The sequence below is a fragment of the Lycium barbarum genome, chromosome 2, assembly GCF_019175385.1.
Source record: "Lycium barbarum isolate Lr01 chromosome 2, ASM1917538v2, whole genome shotgun sequence".
In the NCBI taxonomy this organism is placed as follows: Eukaryota; Viridiplantae; Streptophyta; class Magnoliopsida; order Solanales; family Solanaceae; genus Lycium; species Lycium barbarum.
This window is the reverse complement of record NC_083338.1, coordinates 6116185-6136789: the sequence shown is the minus strand read 5'-3', so window position 1 is coordinate 6136789 and position 20605 is coordinate 6116185. Positions and strand designations below refer to the sequence as shown.

At 33.9% G+C, this 20605-nt stretch overlaps 1 pseudogene; it reads right to left on the bottom strand.

Moving 5' to 3' along the window:
• Window positions 1-422: 422 nt before the first annotated feature.
• On the bottom strand, window positions 423-20002 carry LOC132625989 (linoleate 13S-lipoxygenase 2-1, chloroplastic-like; annotated as a pseudogene).
• Between the last annotated feature and the right edge of the window lie 603 nt (window positions 20003-20605).

The window sequence follows — 20605 nt, the reverse complement described above, 5'->3', positions numbered from 1 at the left end:
TTGATTCAAAAGGCTAATAGAAACTACAATGGCCTTGTTGAGCTTGTTTCGCCTATTGAGCTTGTTTTGCCTGTTGCACCCGAAATTTTTCCAGCGAAGTCCTGTTACACGGAGGAGTAGTTGAAACATCTTGAAGATTCAGGCATAAAAAGTGGAGCTGCTCTCTTGGTTTATCAGTCTGATACTTGCATTCTGGGTTCACAAAGGTTTATCAGGGCTTGAATTGCACTGCCACTCTGTATTTCAACTAACGAGAACGAATGGAACATTTATGTTGTTATCATGCAGGTTGATGCATTTATGTAGATTTTTCCTCCAAGGATTAAAAAAGAAACCAAATACGACAACCACAATTTAGGATACCAATAAACCAAAAATGGTTAGAACTAAATTGAGTACAACTAATATTGTTACGATGGGCATTTGCAAAACAAGAAGAGCACATTTGGCTTGCATTATTCTTCTTTCACTTGCTTATTACAAAATCCATGTCTTTGAGAAACATTAATTGAAAATCAAATGGAAATGCTATAAGGTACACCTTTTCCAGTAACTCCAGGACCAGAAAATGGTTTCAATAATTCATAAGGCAGAACTCCAGCTCCATTTCTATTCATCAAATTAGGATCACCATTTCTAGCATCAATAATCCCTTCAAGCTCCTTCAATTTCCCAGAAAATACTTCGAACTCCGCGTTAATTACTGGATTTTCAGCCCAGTAAGGTTCAATTTTTTCTCCAATGTACTCTTCATCTGGTGAATGGTTTGATAAAACATCCAAAATTGCCATTACTTTTGTTGCCTGAAGTTGTGAAGGGAAGCATTTTAATAGTGCCTCTTCAGGTTTGTTCAAGAAACACTCCCATTCTTCAGGTGTTGAATCCTCAGTTGGCATTTTTAACCTAGCAATTGTTGGCCTATTGGGAATAATAGCCTACATATACAATAGAAGAGTCAGTATTTTAAGAGTTGAGGACATATATATATATATATATATATATATGTGTGTGTAAACACAATAAGTAGTAAAATAATTTTTTCATTTTAAAGAAATTAGGATAGAGTGGATGGGATGATGATTGTACACTCACTATTAAAAAAATGAGAATTTCCGATGGGAAGGTCGATGGAAATTCACGTTTTTAAGTAGTGACTATAAAGGATTACTGACAATGGAAAGATTTTTTACACTATCAGTGTAAATTTACTATGATAACAGGTTAGTTACAAATGTTTACCTACATGTTAACCAACTGATAGTTATCGTGAAGATTTACTTATAATTAACTTCTAAGTGATATGATTGCATAGATTTTTTAAAAACTTATATATGCTAAAGGATAGCCTGGTGCATTAAGCATTCCGGATTCACAGAACGTCCGGGGAAGGCCCAATCTACCCTTACGCGAGCATCAATGACTTATTCCAGATCCCGAACTGGTGACCTATAGATCAAAATAATTTTACCGTTGTTTCTAGGCTTCCCTTCATCTAACTTATATATATACTGATAATATAAAAGAACTCTGATACTATCAGATTATTTAAAAGAATCTACAAGCAACTGTTCATAGTAAGTGAAATTATAAATATGGAAATGTAAAGCAAAAAAGCTAAGGTGAGTACCTGCATAGCTGTATTGTCCAAAGTTAACAACAGCATGATGGCCAGAAGTTACCCAAACTATTGTTGTGATAATTTTAATCAAGTCATTTGAGGTTTTCAACTCTGGCCACCATAGCTCATCTTTCTTGTCACCATGGCCAACATTTTTAATCTCTGACCACCAAGCTTGGATTTCTTTGTCAGATTCAATGAGATTTGTTTCTGGATAATAATTATTGACATAGTCTGTTACCCATTGTTTAAGGATGTCCCAAAGTACTAAACCATCATTGGCAAAAGGGTAATCTTCTATTGCTAGTTTCAAACCATATGGTGCACTTGGATCTTCCACAGCCATTCCCCTGGAAATTTTGCACAAATAACATGTTAGTGGAAGCAGGGTTGGAGGGGGCACAAGGTTCGGACCCTCGTTTGTCGGAAAATTATACTGTATATTAAGATTAAAATTATATTTATGTAAATCTAGTAAATAATGAATCTTCCCCTCTTATGTCGTACTGATATACAAAATAGCGTCTTGATTCAGAATTCTTTTCACCTTGTAGTAGCAATCAACAAAAAATCATATCTTATAGTCTAGGTCTTGATAATTAAAATAGGATACAAGTTATATATACTGACAGTGCAAAAAAATTTAAAGTACTTGTGTAGACTTGTGGTAGTAGGGTAGTTATCATTTTTTATTGGGTAACCAATTAAGGTTTATTATAGAGATTTACTTGTAAATACATTATAATTTATAACTGACCTAATTGTATGAATATTTTTATAATGTCAATGCATAGAATTTAAACTCAACAAAACCTAACAGAAGATTAGTGACCAAGAAAAGTTGTTTTAAGGTGGTAAGTATCCCTCCATTTTTAACCAAAAGTCTCGGATTCAACCCCTGTGAATGGAGTCCCCTTTGATTGGGAGCTTTTTAACTCTAATGTGGGATTTCCCAAGTGAATTTGAATTAGTTGGGCCAAAATGGATAGCGGAAACTAGGTGGAACCCCCCCCCCCCCCCCCCCCCCCCGCCCAAAAAAAAAATAGTGACTACTCAAGGTTGTGGTAGGATGGTAAGCACCCTCTCCATCTTTAACCAGATATCTCGGGTTATACTTCTATGAATGGAGTTACTATAGTTCGGAGCGTTTTACCCCCGAAGTAAAACTTTTCATCGCGAATTTGAATTAATCAAGTCCTAAAGCGAATACTGAACATTGACTCGGAAACCAAAAAACAGAATATTAGTGAATTATTACCTGCTGATAAGGTTTTCTGGGAGTGCCTCTTGGTCAAATCTCCATTCAACACCATAAGCAACAGCGCTCAACTCACATGCATACTTGCCAGGGAAAAATGAACTCTCAATAATGCCATCAGCATTAATAAGTGCTTCTCTAGCTAAGGCATTTATCTCCATTGTGTATCTGAAGTGAGGATGCAATAATCTGTATATTGGGTGCATTGCACTTAGTTGCCTATTAGTTGCTATAATGTATGGCTCTGTACAACAATGAGTTCTTAGCCTGCAAAATTTTATAAATAGCAATTACGAGCTTGATGAGAAGTGTTGAAACTAATAATAAACAATTAATATATTTTTAAAAAGGTGTTGATACACATCTTTAATGGTTAAATGACTAAAATACCGTTAGAGTTGTTTACCAAAAAAAAATTAAAAGATTTCTTCACAATGAGAAATGAACGATGGGAATTAGATGTAGGGGAAGTTAAGTGTTTTGAAATGAAAAGGGTATATCAAGAACTGAAAAACATATTATGGATAAAATAGTAAAAATCTTGATAAAACTAAAATTGCTTAGAACTTGAAAAGGCATAAGTTGCACCTCATGCAGGTGACTGATTAACTTATGATTTTTTATTGACTTTAGTTTATAAGCACTTCTGATGTTTACCAAGTACATGGATAAGTCAAAAAGTTCTTATTAGCTAATTTGACCTGCTTATAAACTTATTTAAATGTCGTCTAAGTAATAGAGTAATGTAAGGAGTCAAGTCACAAAGAGTTTAAGTTATATGCACCATTAGCTTAAGGAATTTGTATACCATCAAGACATCTTTACTTGTTGTAACATGTAACTTATCTTATCTTCAAAATTACGCAGACGTTTTAAGAAAACTTATATGTAACATCTTTTAGGTGATGTTATAGTATATAAATCCATTACAATGCTGATACTTTGTTGTCTGTACTCTTTACTAATGCCAACGGGTACATGCGTGTCGGATCCTCCAAAAATCTCCAAAAGGAGTGCATTTTTGGAGAATCCTACAGGGGTGCATGCAACAACATTTAGGAGAGTCATAACAACATAGACTGCCAGTGTATATAACTTAAAATACATTGACAAAGTTCATGTATCATCACTTACCAGTGACTAACTAGTTGGTGATAGCCAGAGTCATGAGACAGAACATGAGCTTTAGCTAATTTCCATAGCCAATCACCAGTGGCATGCCAAGTTGGGCAATAAACTTCCTTCCATTGAGGTTTATCATCTACTGGTGGCCTAGTTAGCTCAATTGCCAAAGGTCTCAATGTGCCATCAGATGTCAAGAAGAACACACTTCTTGATCCATAAACTACTTTCTCTTTGAGTTCATTCACTTTGTTGACATATGGCAACAACAAATCATGATAATCTAGGAGGAATAACTTCTTTTGTTGAATTGCCTGCATTGGTTATGTGTAATTCAAGAATTAAAATCACGAGGAAGACTTTATAGATCATGTGTCTATGTAGCTCGAATTCTTCAAAAATGTCATCGGTGTGTGTAGGATCTGTTTGGAGGATCTGTTTTTTTGGAGAATTTGCGTAACATAGGATCATGTATAATCATGTAGCTGACGCGGCGCTTGTCAGTGGATTATTTGCACAGTGTGGTCTTTTTTTAGGCCACAGTTTAACTTTGTCTCTTGTTAGCTCAGCGGGCTGAATTTCGCCTTTATAAATAGGGACATTACGTACCCACTGTGCCAAGGTGGTCAAAAAAAGTTGTGTGAAAAAAAAAAAAACCTCCATACTTATTCAGAAAAGAAATTAAAAAAAATACCCAGCATGTATGTATGTTATATATTGTCTGAGTATACAACTCACATATCGTATATCTTCCGGGTACATAGCAGTGTAATTCAACTATTCTTATTGTTGTATATCATTAATGTATACAAAAAGTGAACTATATACCAGAAGGTATAAAACGTTCATATACTTGTTGCTGTGTAATTTATACCACGTTTGGTATAAGGTATAGATTTATCCCGGGATTATTTTATACCTTGTACCAAACGTGGTATAAAAATTAGTGCTGGAATAACTCAACTTATACCTTCTTAACCCACTTATACTGGGATTATTTTATACCATCTTTTAGATGGTATAAAATAATACCAACTGATGGGATAAATTAGTCCCGGAATTGTAATCCCGGGACTATTTTGACCTCTAACCAAACGACCACTAAGGGAAAAACTTTGGAAACGAGTACGAGCTGGGTAAATATTTTATTCCACCTAGATAATCATGAAAATATACCCTTATTAAATGTAGTTAGCTGATTCTTTTTCTTTACAGACAAATTTAGCCCATTGAACTAACGGGGGGACAATGGCCTAGAAAAGCCATTTGTGCAAATAAAAGAAGAAAGAAGGATTTGTTTGTACCTCTTCAACAGTCATAATTCCTCCAACTTCTAGCTCAATTAGCTCTTTTGTGATTTTTGATTCTGGAGGTCCATAGACCTTAGGGTCTAGCTTGCTCTTCAATGGCCATTCCTGGATTTTCATGAAGTATTTTAGCTCAAAATGTTTCAATCAATAAATTGTAACTCTTTCCCAAAATGTATGCTCTTATTTATAAATATACATAGCATATACATTTGCTGGCTATTTACAAATTTACAAAACCTATACACTGATATATATATGTTACAGGTATAGTATATGTGTGTTATATATAATATATGTATATTTAAATGTAAATATACATTTGTTGGCTATTTTATAAACTAGATCACTCACAGGCCACAGGTGTGGAGCTGTAATTTTCCAATAGGATATACATTTGCTGGCTATTTTATAAACTAGATCACCCACAAGCCACATGCATTGGGCTGTAATTTTCCAAGATAGGCCTCACAAAAGCTTATAGTCATGGCATGTATGGATACATATATAGCACAAGAAATTTTGATCTGATCAGTGTGTTTTTACCAGCTGTAACAAGTCATTTACCAATCTTTTGCTGGTTACCAATCCATGATTTTTCACTACTAGAAAAACAAGAATTAGCTAAAAAGCAAAACGTTGTTAATCATATTTAGAGACATTTATTATTAAAAAAAATGTTTGTTAGCTACAACAATTTAACGAAGGATTAACGACATAATTCGTAGCAAATTCCATCTTTTTAATGTCTATTGTAATAAAATAATAAAATAGCTAAAGGAATAACACACCGTAACCAGTCGTATACTATATGGATTCAGACCAGCTAAGGTTTGGCGAGCAAATTCCACATCTCTAAACCAAGAAAACTTGTCCCCTGCAATAATTAACAAGCAAAATACATATCAGTTAGGAATCCAAACGAGTGCAACAGTGTTTTCAGAGGATCCGAGCAACTTAGGTTTCTGGTGTAGTATTTAGATTCTGATTAGTTTTAAAAAATGCTTCAGATAGGATCACATGAAAATACATGTACGATCCAACTACAAATTCAAAAAATTGGAATTAGCAACCAACAATTTCTGTTGTTAAACAACAAAAATCTGTTCCTAATCCTATTTATCGACGAATAGCAACTTATTAAAAATTCATGTTAGCTACGAACTATTTAATAATAAATTAGCAACAAATTTTGTGGACTTACTCTGAAGCAATGCAGGGGATTCAAAGAGCAAGACATCTTTTTGAGTATCAGAAATAGCCTTAATGAGCCTTGGTATGACATTCATCAAGCCAATTTTATTGTTAATTCCTGGAAGATCGACGCCGAAGTTGAACAACGAGTCGATGGCCGGAAAATGGGAAAATCCGAGGTCAAGATTGACAAAGGACTCCAACGCTGGCACAACGGCGTGTAGGACGGAGTGAACATTGTTGCCGGAGAATGTTAAGCTCTTCACTTCTGAAAATGCTTCATCTCTTGGTATGTACACAAATGTACTCCTTGATTCGGATACTGGATCTGCATATACACAAAATTGAACATTAGTATCAAATTCAATTGAGTTTAACTTTTAGGCACCTATAATATAGAGAATTTTACGGTTAATTATCACATTGTAACAGTCCATCCCACTAGCGATATTGTCCGTTTTCAGGCTAGGCACGACTTTAAAACGCGTTTCTAGGGTCTCTAAGGCATGCTTCTTTTTATACCTATCATCCTTCTCGTGTTTTGTCGATGTGGGATTCTCCTAGTTGGGGTGTCACCTTTTCTGAACTCGCCTAAACTCAGTTGAATTTTACACCACATCGACAAGGCTGACATCGTAGTGACTCTGATACTATCTATGACAACCTAGTCCCCTAGTGATATTTTTCGCTCGGGGCCTAGGCCTGCACAGCTTTAAAACGCGTCACTAGGGTCCAAGACTTGCTTCTTTATATACCCAATATCCCTCCCGTGTTTTGCTGATGTGGGATCTCCTAGTTGTGGTGTCACACACATTACTTTAAAAAAATTATGTTACAGGTATATCCTGTAACAAGCATGATCTGTTAACCTGCAAACTATACTAAGTAACAACTAATATGTATGCACGCCCGTATAAATTACAAAATAGAAATTAGCAACAGACCACTTAACGAACAAATGATAGTAGTAAATAACTGCTTGCTTACACCATAAATGAGATGTTCTTTTTTTAAACGAATTAAAAAGATAGTAAGTTAAACAAATTGAAACGGATGACTTACCGTTTTTGCTTCTTGGTCGCAGTTCTACACCTTCTAGGATAAGGTAATTCTTTATTGCCACCAAGTACTGGTCTTTTACCATCACCTTTACCATCAGGCTCTCCAATATCATTATATACATCATAGTCATATATCCTCTCGAATTGTTTTCGTTCTCCAAATCCTTCACCTCTTAGTATCACAAGTTCTCTCTCTCTTAACCTCTTCACCCCACTTGGAGTTTTAGAGGGTAAATATGACTGCATCCATGGAAAGAAACATTAATTAACATGTTAATAAGTCTAACCATTCAATGCCGAAGAAATAATTAAATAAGTAAACAAAAATATATATGTTTAACTGTTTAAGCATTTTTAAGGGATAGTCGTGTTAAGTTTGTGGGCATGACTGTGGAGGTTGCAGGGGCCGGCCGCCCCCTTTAAGGTTTCCCACGTAAAATTGTACGTTGTTTGATTTCGTTGTTATGGTGTTTATATATTGTCGTCTCATAACATGTCTTACGCTATAATATGATATCAGGTTAGGTAATTAGGTCCTGAAACTATACGGGTGCTATCCACTTTTTGGAACGATTTCAGAAAAATAGCCAGTAGTTGAAAATTTGTTTGTTGAGAAGTATCTACTTTTGATTTGGAAACACCATGAAAGTATCATGGACGTCGAACTCAAGCAAGTGAGCATCAAGGATACATGTCATGACCAAAAAAATGGCTATTTTTCAATGATTTATGAATTTGTGGTTATTTTAAATTACAAGTCCGGAAATGGCTATTTTTAAACTTTACCCAATTTGAACTACGCAGTACATTAAGCCCAAATATGCCGGGCGTTTAGATAGACCAAATCAAAAGGGGTCATTTGCACGATTGTCTCTTCAAAGGTACTGGTCTTTAATTTTTATCCCTCAAATTGTGGTCTTTATTTTTTGTCATTCGCTAAGAATCTATTTGTTTCGGGTTTGAACCCCCCGCTCAATAAATTTAAAAAAAAAAAAATCTCAAAGTAGAGTTTGGATTCGCAAGATAGAGTTTTGTTTTCGGGCTTCTTTTACTTATTTGGAATTTTACAAATCTCTGCTTTAAGGTCTAACTTTTGCCTAAATAGACCTAATTTTGGGTAAAAATTTGTCTTAAGGCCTAACTTTTGCCTGAATAAGCCTACCTTTGCTACAAACCTCTGCCTTGCGAAATTCTCTTCATTTTTTTTTAGAAAAAAAAAATTGAGCCGAAATTTGAACCTAGAACCTCAGGTTATTAAACGAAGTGAAGGGCAAAACCTAAAGATCACCAATTTGGTGGGCAAAAATTAAAGACTAGTGCCTTTGAAGGGCAATCCACACACAAAAAAAATGAATCAAAAGAGGCTAAAATTAATAAATGCACGTGTCCTTAACCTGCCCAAATTAGATGGATTGGGCAATCATGCTTTTAAGGATACATTTTGCCACCCCTATAATGCAATCAATTAAAAAAAATAACGTCTCAATCTCTCTCTCATCTTTTTCTTTTTTCTTTCAACAATGGGTTCTGAATGACCCACCCTATGTGTCTGATTACGTCTGCGATCCCTTGTTAAAAAGATTTTTTCATATATCACTATCAGTCCCTCTCATATCTTTTTTTTTTGTTATGTTATTGATAATAATGTGTCTGGGATAACTTATTTATTATCTTGTCATGTTATCGTTTTCTTACACATTTGACAAAATTCATGTCGCTATAGAAAAGGACAATTAATCTAAGGTGCACAAATAGAGCACCAGCCGGTACACATGTCTTGTATATTTAATGATTTAATTAATAATAATAGGACCACGAGGTCCACAAGCCAATTTTTTGGTCCAGTTTTTTGTCTTAATAAGTGAAACATGAAATATAAAACAAAGTATACACTACAAACTATGTATATGTGGTCGATTATTTCGATTGCCTTTTGACGGTACTCCCTCCGTCCCAATTTAAGTGTTCTGACAGCGCATAAAATTTAAAAGAAAAAAAAAGACTTTTAAATCTTACAGTTCTAAATTAAATATTTGTATACAACAACAATAACATAGTCAATATAATTTCACAAGTGGGGTCTGGAAAGGATAAGATTTACGCAGACCTTATCTCAACCTTTATGGGGTAGAGAAGCTGTTTCCGATAAACCCTGGGCTCAAAAGAAACAAAGTCAATGCAAGATTGCAAGAGAAAATGTCCTTTGAATCTTTTGATTTTAAACTTGTCAAATAGAATATTTGAATTGCCAACTTACCAAATATAGAAAGAGTTACTCTTTTTGGGACAGACCAAAAAAAAAAAAGTAAGACACTTAAATTAGGATGGAGGGAGTAACTCGTTAACGTTATTCTAACTGCCAGCCCTAAATTTCACGTTATAGTTAATTTGTAAAAATGTTTGGATGGTAAATAAAATATGGCTCTACCTCGGAGTGATATTTATGGTTTCATGTTATCTTCTCGGGATACAAAGTACTCCTTCCGTTTCAAATAATTTATTGTGACATTTTAAAATATTTATCTCAAATTATTTGCTATTTCAAAAGTTCAAAACAAAATCAATTATATTTTTCCATTATACCCTTAGTAGTAATTGTTCTCGAGACTACAAACACCTCAATTATGGGAAGATGACACATAAATTGAGTAAATAATACTCCCTCCCCCCCCCCCCCCCCCCTCCTCTAAATTTATGTGGCACTTTTGAATTTTGAGATTCAAATAAGTTTTTCTTTGATCACAATTTTCTCATAAACAACAAGAACAACATACCCAGAGTAGTCCTACAAAGTGGGATCTGGGAAGGGTAGAATGTACTCAGACCTCACCCTTACGTTTGGAGATAGAGATAGAACCTCGTGACTCAGAATAAAGCAATAATAAAGCAGGTCAACTAAGAAAAATGGACAATCGCTGCAACAAAAAAATATGCTAAGCATAAATCAAAAGAAAAGGAACTACAGTTATAGTATTACTTTTTTCGAGGTAAATAAAGCATAAAATAAATAAAGAGAGGAGAGGAGAGGGTAAGTTTTGCAAACCTTATTGGTGAAGAAAATCCTGTGTATAGGATTATCAAATTTGGAATGAACCCAAGAGTTGCATGTAACATTAACTTTGCCATGGGGAAAACCATCAATTACTATATTCTTCACATACATTTCCTTGTGGTGCTCATTTTCTACTAAAACAGCTCCAACCTCCCCAAAGTCTTCAGGAATTACAAAATCGGCTTCATAATGTGTGTCACCATCCACATCTCGTCCACGATGTGCATATGTCCTAATGCTTGGCTTCTCTATTCCAGTCTCTTTAAAAGATATAGAGAAAAAAAAAATTAACTAATATTCAAAGAACTACAAATAAATGCAAGTTGGAAAACATTGGAGGAAGAAATTAACATAAAAGAGGGAAAATTTGAACAATTATGAGCAAGAAATTAGGATAAAAGAGATACTAAAAGAAGAGGCAAATTCAGGATTATAAGTTTATGGGTTTCAATAGTGACCTCAAATTAATATACCATAAAAACTGAATTCACAAGGCAATATTTATAAATATTTAGTGAATTATATATAAATACTTTACGAAATGACTTTTTATTTTTATTTATTTATAATCTTTAAGATAGGAGTGGTAGACACACTACTATATAAGTGATGGTATAAGCTTAAAATAAATAAACAAATAAAATAGACTTCTCTCTAATTGTTCAATGTTTCAGATAAGATGGTAGACACACACTCCTACACTTGAGCCAAATATAGGTAGATTTATTTTTCGAATAGCGGTCGTTAACTACTTTTCAGTCCTATCTCTAAAAGTGATTAGTGAGCACTATTTCTTCCCATTTTCCCCATAGGTCCATTCTCGAATTCGTCAACTGTATACCTTTGGCCCAATTGTAAATCATTTTTAGCTATTATATCTCAGTGTGCTTCTCTCTTCATTAGACAATCTATTTACTATCATTTGCACCATTGGCCTTCAAACGCACTGGTATTTAAATTTTACCCCTCAAATTATTGGTCCTTAATTTTTATCCTTCATCTAATACCTTGAGGTTCTGGGTTCGAACCTCGGCTCAGTAAAAAAAAAAATTCAAGACAGAAGTTTGTAGCAAAATTAGACCTATTCGGGCAAAATTAGGTCTATTCAGGAAGAGATTTACCTTAAGACAAACTTGTACCCAATATTAGGCATTAAGACAAACTTCTGTTTAAAAGGCCTACTTTTTCGGCAAAGTTAGCCCTATTCAGGCAGAAGGCAGACCTTTACCCAAAATTAGGCCTTAAGGCAATCCTTAGCTGAATAGGCATAACTTTGCCCAAATAGGCTTAATTTTGCGGGCAATTCGCAGAATTGCCCTTCTTTTGGGACGGTCTTTAAATTTTGCCTCTCATATTCGAAATCTTTAAATTTTGCCCTTCGCTAGATCTCATGGGTTTAGGTTCGAACCCCCACACAGTCAAATTTTTTAAAAAAATTCACAAGGAAGAGTTTAAATTTCGCTATGCCCCCATCGGCATACACTTGTGAAGGAATTAGTAAAGTTATGCCGGACCCAGCATACTTATGCCTTATGGGCAGACTTGGCATAAGTATGCCGGTTCCGGCATAACTTTGGTAATTCCTTCACAAGTTTATGCTGGATCCGACATAAAAGTTTGCTCATTAAAAGTATGCCCCCATCGGCATAAACTTGTTAAGGAATTACCAAACTTATGCCGATGGGGGCATACTTATGCCTTATGGGCAAACTTTGCCTTGAAGTATATATATGTATTTTTTTTTAAAATTTTCAAGGTAAACCTTTAGTAACGCCTTAACTAAAAGTGTGCCCATAAAACATAACTAAAAGTATGCCCCACAAGGCGTAAGTTTTCCTTAAGGCATAACTAAAAGTTTGTCTTATAAGGCGAAGTTTAAATTTTGTATGCCCCCTCCGGCAGACTTTTAGTTAAACATAACTAAGAGTCTGCCGGAGGGGGCAGACTTTGCCTTGAGGGGCAGAATTTTAGTTATGCCGGATCCGGTATAACTTTAACTTTTTCTTAAAGATTGTATGCTGGATCCGGCATACATTCCCCCAGTCCTGCCATGCGAAATTATTTTTTTATTTTATGCCTGAGCGGGGGTTCGAACCTAGAACTTTATGTATTCGCCCATCTTTCCAAGCAAAGGGCAAAATTTAAAGACCACAAATATGAAGGGCAAAATTTAAAGACCACAAATTTGAGGGGCAAAATTTAAAGACCACCCCAAAAAAAGGGCAATCCGCGCAAAAAAAATGTAATTTTGCTACAAATCTCTGCCTTGCTATTTTTTTTAATATTTGATTGAGCGGAGTTTTGAACCCGAAACCAATAAATTTTTAGGCTAAGGACAAAAATTAAACATTTCAAATTTGAGGAGCAAAAATTAAAGACCAGTCCCTTTAAAGGGCATTCCGCACAAAAAAAATGATTATCTGTTATCTCACTTCTTTGCCAGTTGAGCCTACTTTTAATGCTTCAAACTGCATTTTAGCATGTTGAATCTTTTTATTACCTGCAAACTCACTCTCTTTAGCATGTTTAGATAATTCAATTAAGCTCGCCAAAAATTCAAAAGACAAACGATAATAAAATCTCCAGTCCACCCCTAAACCCTAGAACATGTTATGTCGTCCAAGAAGATGTCAGAGATATATAATATCTCGAATTAGTAGTGCAAAAGAATTCGCAAGTACTTCCAATCACATTTATGTAAAAGAATTCGCAAGTACTTCCAATCACATGTATTGTTTTCAATTTTCAAAAAAACTGTTCATATATAGTACAATTTGCTTTTGCTGTGCAGGTTACATAGTACCTTTGGACAAAAAGAAAAAATCTGCCGGTAATCTTATTTAATGATGAAATATATAACGTAAAAATACTCTGTTAATTACATGGTATTTAGTGACAGATTATTATCGATGAAGTTCATAATTAATTCTTATTTCTTTATTGTGTTTTCAATTTTATCCTTAATGACATGATCTTATAGTCACAATCTTTTTATTTGCTGTTAGTGCTTCAAACCACATGTAGCATGTTGAATCTTTTTATTAGCTGCAAACTCACTCTCTTTAGCATGTTTAGATAATTCAATTAAGCTCGCCAAAAATTCATAAGATAAACGATAATAAAATCTCCAGTCCACCCCTAAACCCTAGAACATGTTATACCGTCCAAGAAGATTTTAGAGATATATAACATCTTGAATTGGTGGTGCAAAATTTTTCGCAAGTACTTTCAATCACATGTATGTAGAAAATTTCCCAAGTACTTCCAATCACGTGTATTTTTTTTTCTCTTCTCATCACATGTATTGTTTTAAGTTATTGACTTAAACTTTAAATTGTTTTCATTATTTTTTTAAAGAAGTGTTCATAGCACAATTTGCTTCTGTTTCTGTTGTGTACGTTACATATAGTACCTTCGGACATATGGAACGCGAAAGAAGAAAATTTGCAAACGAAATTGCATCCACAGAGGTCTTGTCAAGGCACAACCATTTAGGTACTTCGCAATTATAAGTGGTTAGACAACAAATGAAGGATTTGAAGTTTGATGTAGATATAAGGAAAACTTTTTAATCTCTCCTCTCCATTATGTGACATATCTCATTTTTAATAATATTTTTTCCTTCTAATTTATGAGTTATTCTTTCTTTTTTAGTCATTCTCGAAAAATGACACTTTTCAATATTTAGTATTTTTTCATCCCAATTTATGTGATTATGATTGCATTTGCCTAGATACGGAGTTTAAGAAGATTTTTTTTTTTTATAACTTATGCTCTAAAACAAGCCCTAGAAATTTAGTGATTATAAATCATCTCATTAAGGATAAACTGAAAAAGTTAATGTTAAATTATTACTAGGTGTTATTCTTTTTGAAAGTGACAAAAAAGAAAAGAGTGTCATAAAATTGAGATGGAGGGAGTATTTTCTAAAGATAATACTTCCTTCATTTCAATTTGTGTGACACTCTTTTTATGATGGATAGTTGATGAGCCGTGAAATTATGGGATATTCGATGGTAATTCCTTAAGCTTTTGTGACTCTTCAAACACTTTTGTTGTTACTTTTAGTGTATTTATGTTATTTTGTAGGATAAGATGCTCGGAGAGCATAACGGAGCAAAATAGACCAAAATAGAGCAAAACATATGAACATAGAAGAAGCTTGACCTGCGAGTCTGATAAATTAATTTTATATGATTTAGAAGTGATCAGAAGAAACCAAGTGAAAATAAAGTCAAAAAGAGGTTAAATTGGATAGATTTGCAAAACTGTCCAAATTGGACCGTTTTGTAAAAACGGGACAGATTTAAAAAAAAACGGGCAGAATTGCAAATCTGAAATCTGGGGCATAAAAGGGAGGCTTAGGGCAAAACATTTTCATCTTTGGCAGTTTTTCATCAATTTTGGAGAATAGGTTTCTACACCACACTTTGGGGTTGAAGATTTGGTTGAGTATTTCTTAAACCTTTAATTTATTTCTTCAATTTCTTGCTTTGTATTGTATATCTAAGTGTGTAGCGTTTATTTTCTTCACTTGAATCTTGTTTATGGAAATATTCTAGGACTAAAGTGTTGGTTGAAACTCTTGTTATGCTTATGTATTGAATGATTTTTATTCCTAATGAAATGGGTTATTGTTTCTTTAATTAATCTCGTTCTTGAATGTTTCTTAAGGTATTAGCTAACCCTAAGACTCGCCCATTTACTTAGATTGAGCTCGGAAGAGGAAATCTAGAATGGAAAAGATTAATTAACAAGAATTTGGGTCATTAAACTCATCTAATAACTTGAGATCGGAAGAGGATAGTTACTTGAGGTTAAATTGATTGTGCTTAATATCACACTCTAAGGCTTGGAAAAGCTTAGAGTGAAATTCATTAATTTGGTTGAAAGACTTCCAATGAGATTTTAGAAATCATTATCTATTAGCATAACCTCGTTCTTAGTTGTAATATCGTGAAATACATTGGATCGTTACTTGAGTGTAATCTCCCATTATCCATGCTTGTGGCCATTGATCATTTTACTTGCTTTCTAAGTTAGTTTACATTTCTACATTAGTTATAATTTTATTAAAAAACCAAAATATTATCTATCGTTTGGCTTTAGCTTAGTTGGTGAAAGTTCCTTACTTTCTTAATCGCCTAGCATATTGTTCCTTGTGGGATCGACCCCGACTTATAGTTGGGTAAATTATATTGCATACGACCGTGTACACTTTCTCTTTGAGAAGTGGATTTGGACGTTATCAATAGTGACAAATTATCAAAAAAAAATATTAGCTATGCACATGCTATTTAACGGCATATTATCGACGAATATATTGACATGTTTAAGATTACAAATTTCTAAGGTGTATGTTTCATTTTAAACTTCGGTTCAATCAAACATGTTAACATAAAATAAAACAGGAGGAGTAAAATTTATTTTTGTTGCAACAACTTTCTGGAAAAAAAAAATTGCGATCGGTATATGTTTGATCGAAAATTTATGAGTATATTTTGAAAAGGCTTTCTTTGAAAAACACCCTCAAACCACTTTCATAAAAAAATCGAAAAGCTTAAACAAAAACGTCAACCAATTGAATTATTTATTTTCATTTACTAAAAGATTAAAAATGAAATAAAAAAGGAGGGGTTGCTTTCAGACTGACCTTTTATATATTTTTCTTTAATACTTTTGCCTATTGATTTTAATATTTTCAGATTATAATTAAAAAACAGAAGGTGGGACAAAAAAGTATAAAAAGAAGAAGAAGAAAAAATAAAAAAGAGAAGGCAATATATAGGAAGAAAGAAACCCTCGTGAAACACGAGGAAAACACACGACAAAACTGTGGTCAAAAATCTCTTTTCATTTGTATTAATAGTGTCCTTAATTTATGTACACAATTTCTTTGTTTGTCTATTTTAAAACGAATGTCTAAGTTTTTATATTCAGAAATAATTGTGCTTTAAAATTTTAATTTTTTTCTTAATAAAATGATCTACAACCACACAAATATTTAAGATTCATTTTAAATCACAAGCTTTTAAAAAATCTTATATTTCGTGTTCAATCAAACAGAACATAAATTAGGACGGATAGAATATTAATTACATCAAACTGTCAATCCTCCAATTCAAACAAAATCTAATTTCGCATCCAGCAGTACTTATAACATGTCATGCTTCGTGCATGGTTTATTATTACAATCAAATACCATTTGGCCATTTAGTTTACAAAATATATACACAATGTATAGATAGTATATACTAAATACGCATATACAATACTTATACAGTCGAGATGTATAAACAGTATATACTTCACCATATTTGATATACTAGATGACCGAAGTGTACATTAAGGTAAGTTTCCCTTTTATCTAGAGTGCAACATTTGAGCTAGCATCCCCGTGTAGGCAGCGCTTGTTTGTAGCATTAAAAAAAAAAATTGTACAAAGGGGCTATGAATACGGGTCAAATTAATTTTTTTTGGTAAAAATATTATACCGCCCGAATGAGATAAAAATGATTTCTTTTGTTATATATAAACTATTAAATCCCCTAATATTTCGAAGATCAATTTTAGTACGGTGATAAAAGAAGATTAAAAAGTACAGTATCCTCTTTTTCAGATTTTTCTATATAAAATTTCAGCTCTGCCACTGAATATATTTTCCTACTTTTGACTGCTTTTTCTCCCTCCTCCTATTCAAAGCTAGCTAACCCTCTCAAAGGGAGGAAGGAGCAAAAATGATTTATTGTCATTTTTGAATTGTTAAATTCCCTTATCATAAAGAAAACCTTTAGTTATGCAGAGGGGTTCAAAAAATTCGTATTTTTATAATCCTCTCATACAAATTTCTGACGCTGCAATTGAATGTATGTTTCCTCCTACTTTGGACTCGTTTTTGCCCCCTCCTCCTTTTCAAACCTAGCCAATTCTCAAAGGGAGGAAGGGAACAATTTCTTTTTTAAACTGTTAAACTCCCTTAACATATTAAAAAAGTTCTAGTAATTCAAAGGAGATTCAAAATTCATTCTTTTTTTAATTCCCTCGTACTTATTTCTGGCTCCGTAACTAAATGTACGTTTTGGACTCGCTTTCGCTCCCTCTCCTCTTTAAGAGCTAATCTCAGGGTAGGCGAAGGGAGCTCATTTCATCGGATTCAAGTGAAATTTACTACAGTTTTAATAAATATTCTCATAATAGGTATCACTTTAGCCAAAATTTTTCGTCTCATAATAAGTGTCACCTTAGGAAACCAAGACATAAATTGAATTGTTTTTTTTTTTCAATTTTATCCCTAGACAATAAAGTAATATCTAAATGATGATTGGAAAAGATACATAGTAACTTGGTATTTTTGGATTTCTAATGTCAAAAGGTTTATTTCTTGTGCATGCTCTAATCAAAACGTAAAAGTAATTTATTTTTATTATATAGGGGTAATTTGGTAAATTTCACATTGCATTATTGATTTCTTAATATGCGTGTTCTTGACTAAGGTGACACTTATTATGAGACGGACGGAGTATTAAGTTTTGAACACAAAATTTCACAATTACAATAAATTCACTGATTAGAACTTTGCCCCTTGTTTGGATGGTGGTTTCCTGTGGTTCATTAATGTATGGTTTTCTAGAAAACCATGTTTGTTTCCATTGTTCTTAAAATTATGTGGTATGGTGTTGTAAACCCGTGGTTCATTCCTTAGTTATATAACCATGAAAAGTCCTAATTTTGAAACCACGAATTTGGTGGTTTTTCTATAGTTACATATTTCATTTCTCCATTATACCCTCCACCATCCACCCCACCCCACCCCCACCCTACCACTCACCCCTACCCCCACGCCTGCCCCACGTTACCACTCACCCTCACCCACCCCCGCCACTCACCCCGACCCTACCCCGCCCTACCACCCACCTCCCGCCACTTACACCAACCCTACCTTCGCCCTACCACCCACCCCCACTCCAACTACCCTACTTCTCTGCCACCCACCCCCACCACCCCAACCACCACCCACTACCCCTCACCACCGCCCAACCCCTCCCTACAACAACTCACCCCCACCCTCATCCCACACTACCCACCCCTCCACCACCCCTACCCACTACCCCTCACCACCACCCACCACCACCCCCACAACCACTCACCCCTACCATACTACCTACTACCCCCACTCTCATCTCACAATCACCCACCCCTCCCCCACCCACTACCTACTTATTTTTTAAAGTTCCTATTTTATTCTTTAACTGAGTTTTATTAATATATATATTTCTAATTAAGAGTTAAGGTTATTTTAGTAAACTTACAAGTTATTATACAGTACCATATAGTCAAACCAAACAATAAAAATGTTATTAAACCACAACAAACGATACCGTCTACCCAAACATTGTATTCATTAATACAGTACAATGTAATACAACCCCATACTGTACCATACCATACTGTACATTAATGAACCACGGGAAACAACCATCCAAATAGAGGGTTAAAGTTTAAAAGTTGAACCATCAAGTTTAAAAGGTGAATCCTCCTCACACGCGGATACAATAAAATTAGAAGAAAGAGTAAAATAAATAATATTATTGAAATATGATATAATTAAATGGTTAAAAGTATTTTTTTCCCCAACAACAACAACATATTCAGTGAAATCCCATAATCTGGAAAAAAAGAGTAATATCTACCATAGATAAATAAAATAATCGAAATACAAGAAACAACATATAGTAGTCGGAATACAAGAAACAACATATATTAGCAGGAGTCAAAGGACAATAAGCTATAGATCAAAACTGTGATCACTAGTACATTTTTTTTTTGGCAATAACTTAAGTTTTTAAATGAGGAAGTCACTCAACTTCAAGTTTAAACGATCAAGTTTTGAATAAGAGCCTTAAAGTTGAGATCATCACTTTTAAACTCTGTAATCCACCTTTGATTTCAACAAGCGCGCACACACGAAATTTTAAAAAATATCTAAACACCAACTAAATAAAATTCAATTAATGAGTGATTAATACTTACTAGGATCAAGCTCAGCAGCAACAATCCACAAAAGGAGTGATTTACCAAGCAAATCACCAATATCATCAAGTCCCCTTGATAAAGCTAAATTAACTGTTTTTTGTACAGTCACCACTGCTTTCACACCTGTGGATTTGTCAGTGGAAGTAAGCACTGCCTTGGTGCTATTTGCAGCATTATAATGAACCCTAAAATTCTTCTTCTTATTTTGTCCAATATTTTTATTTAAAATATTTATAGGAAAAGAGGCTAAGATTTCTCCAGAAATGAATGGCTTAGTACCCCATGGAATAAGGGTTTTTGTATGAGATGCTTGTTGAAGCTGAAGTTTCAACATTTTTAATTTTTTCTCTTCTTTGGGTCAAGAAGATATATGTGTTGGTTTGTATTATGGTCTCTATCGAGTCTCTTTATATAGATGATGAAGTTTTTCTTAAGGTAGTAGGGTTTTTTTTTTCTTCATTATGTCTTTGGTTTGTAGAGCTCTTGCATGTATATTAAAATTGGTTTACAAATAGTACTGTCAAATGGGTGTGTCGGGATGAATGAAGGTCAAAATTGGTTGAGTTAGTAAATGAGCGAGTTAATTACTAGGGCTGAAATGATAGCACAACCCATCCAACTCTTACTAAGTGGCTATTTGTTTTTGTTTGTTTTATTATAATTTGTCATACCAATACAAAAATTCTTTATTTTGGCTATATATAGCATATAAAACAAAATATAAATCTTTTTTAAAATATTGATTTTTATTAACATATTATCAGAGACAGAATCAGTATTTGAAGTTGATGAGTTCTGAATTTGGACCAAAACCTAAATATCGTTTTAATTACATGTTTTCAAACTTAAATATTTATACATATCTAATGGGGATATTGAGCTCGTCCGAACCCGTAGCTAATACTGAATGTAACTCTGACCCCGTAAATTATAGCGGGTGATAAATGTATAGATATATGT